This window comes from Chrysochloris asiatica, unplaced genomic scaffold (genome assembly GCF_000296735.1).
Source record: "Chrysochloris asiatica unplaced genomic scaffold, ChrAsi1.0 scaffold00374, whole genome shotgun sequence".
Lineage (NCBI taxonomy): Eukaryota > Metazoa > Chordata > Mammalia > Afrosoricida > Chrysochloridae > Chrysochloris > Chrysochloris asiatica.
In genome coordinates, this window is record NW_006408892.1 from 612,871 (window position 1) to 616,004 (window position 3,134).

A 3,134-nucleotide genomic window follows, 5' to 3' on the forward strand; every position below is an offset into this window, starting at 1 on the left:
AAGACCAGTTTATTCAACTTTATTATTATTCAACTTTACCTGCCAACCACTAATTTCAAAGATGAAAAAATTGAAGACTTTTACCAACTTCTGCAGTTTGAAATTGATCCAAGATGCATTGATAATTACTGCTGATGGGAATGTAAAAGTTGGAAACAAAAAAGAAGTATTAGTACTAGGAAAATATGGCCTTGATTATAGAAACGATGTCAGAGATTGTAAGATAGAATTTTTAGTGCAAGGCCAATGGTTTAGTCATGGGAAATTCCTTTTTTTCAACAACATAAACAGCAACTAAACACGTGGATCTCACCAGATGGAATACACAGGGATCAATCGACTACATGTGTAGAAAGAGGTGATGGAGAAGTTCAATATCATCAGTCAGACCAAGTCCAGGACTGACTGTGGAACAGACTATTAAGTGCTCATATTCAAGTTTAGCCAAGTCCACCAGTGAGACCTGGCTGGAGTATAGACTTTAGAGACCATCTGAAGAGTAGATTTAATGCATTGAACACTAATGACTAAAGACAAGATGAGTTATGGGATGATATCATATATATGAAGACAGCAAAAGGTCATGAAAAAGATAAGAAAGAAAAGACCAAAATGATGGATGTCTGAAAAGATTCTGAAACTTGCTCTTAAACCTAGAGTAGCTAAAGAAAATAAAAGAAATAACAAAGTAAAAAGAGTTGAACAGAAGATTTCAAAAGCCAGTTTGAGAAGACAAAGTATTACAATGAAACTTGCAGAGACTTGGAGTTAGAAAACCAAAAGAGAAGCATATGCTTGCCATTTCTCAAGCTGAAAGAACTGAAGAAAAACTCAAGCTTTTAATAGTCATATTGAACACTACTACAAGAAACCAAAAGAGACCTACAGAAGTGAAAGAACATACCATGTTCCTGGATAGGAAGACTCAACATCGTGAAAATGTCAGTACTGCCCAGAGCAATTTACACATACAATGCAATCCCAATCCAGACTCCAACAACATTCTTCAAAGAGATGGAAATGACAATTACTAACTTTATATGGAAAGGAAAGAGACCCAGGATAAGCAAAGCACTGTTTAAGAAGAACAATGTTGGAGGTCTCTCACTCCCTGATTTCAAAATTTACTACATGGCTACTGTGGTCAAAACAGCCTGATACTGGTACAATGAAAGATACATTGATCAATGGAACTGAATCAAGAATCCAGGAATTAACCCAACCATATACAGTCAACTGATTTTCGACAAAGTGCCTAGGTATTTTGCATGGGGAGGAGACAGTCTCTTGAACAAATGGTGCTGGCAGAACTGGAAAGCGATATGTAAAAGACTGAAACAAGACCTTTGCCTCATGCCCTATTGAAAAACAAACTCAGCATGGATTAAAATATGAATCCCAAAATTATGAAGGTCACCAATGAAAAAATAGGGACAAATGTGAGGGTGCTAATTCAGGGCATATACAGACTACCAAACACTTTGAAAACTACACAAACAAAAATAGACAAAATAGATGAGTGGGATATACTAAAAATTAAAAACTTATGTACATCAAAAGACTTCACCAAAAGAGTAAAAAGGGAACCCACAGAATGGGAAAAAATCTTTTGCAACAACACATCAGATATGGGACTCATTTCTAAAATATATAGGAAACTGCAACACCTCTACAAGAAAAAGACAAATAACCCAATTAAAAAAGGGGCACAGGACATGAACAGACACTTCAAGGAGGAGATCTGGGCAGCAAACAAACATATGAAGAAATGTTCACGATCACTAGCCATCAGAGAGATGCAAATCAAAACAACAATGAGATATCATCTCACACCAACAATAACAGCAAAGATCAAAAAAGCAGAGGACTACAAAAGCTGGCGAGGATGCAGAAACGCAGGGACCCTCCTACATTGTTGGTGGGACTGCAAAATGGTCCAACCACTCTGGAAAGCAATATGGCGTTTCCTCAGAAGGTTGGAAATAGAAATATCATGTGACCCAGCAAATCCTCTACTTGGTATTTACCCACAAGAAATACGAGCCATAACATGAGTAGATATATGCACAATGTTCATAGCAGCACAATTTACAATAGCAAAAAAATGGGGACAACTAAAATGCTCATCAATTGAAGAATGGATAAACAAATTGTGGTACATACATACAATGGAATACTATGCTACCCAGAAGAACAAGGAAGCTGCAAGCCATCGCATAACACGGATGAACTTTGAGGACATTATGCTGAGTGAAATTAGTCAGTCACAAAAGGAGAAATACTGCATAGGACCATTATTGTAAAAGACTAAGAAAAAGAACCCACCCAAAAGGGGGGGGCGGAATCTAAATATATAAGTGCTGATCACCTGTATGTATGGGATGAGAGGTGAGGAGGGAGGGGAAGAAAGAGCACAGGGGAGGGAATAGACACAGGAGAACCTGGGGGGGTTGGGGGTGAGGGAAGGCTGGCAATTCACAAGCAGGGGGAGGGGAAAAAGAAGAACAAGGCGGACGGGAGAACAGTTGGGCAGTTTTGCATGGGCTAGGTGGGACAGAGCTAAATGACAAGGTATGCACAACCCTGGAATAACAGGGCCTCAGGATACAGGGATTGAGTCATGGCTTGAAAGGGGGAAAAGAGGGGAATAATGTTAGGATGCTTGGCTGTCTTTTGATTCTTGGTCTCCCTTGCTACCATTGTGAAATAGACACTTGAGGGGGAGGGGACAGCCAGAAACATCACAACAGAAAGCCTATAGCTAACTGGAATACCTTGGGGGGGTGGGGCTAGAGACTGCCCAGACCCAAAATGGTGGGGGGACTATGATGGCATGGACAGATGGAGTAGCTGGGGACACGGGACTCAGGGAGGGAGAGGAGCTGTTTGCTGACAGCTGGGGCAGGCGAGCCTGTGGGGTGTATCCTTTGGTTAGTTGATGATGCACGAAGGGGATTTTAATCATTGCAATGAAATGAAATACGATAGGATGAATGTGAGGCTGAAGTGGGATAGAGGCAAATGATGATGTATGCAAAACCTTGGAACAACAGGGCTCTGGGATTCAGAGATTGAGACATGGTTTGAATGGGAAAAAGGGGGGAAATAATGTTAAGATGCTTGGCTGTCTGTTG

At 40.3% G+C, this 3,134-nt stretch overlaps 1 protein-coding gene across 1 annotated transcript in view; it reads right to left on the reverse strand.

The window, feature by feature from the left end:
* Positions 1 to 3,134, reverse strand: part of JAK3 (Janus kinase 3) — a 20,372-nt gene that overhangs the window by 1,010 nt on the left and 16,228 nt on the right. The window lies entirely within an intron of this gene.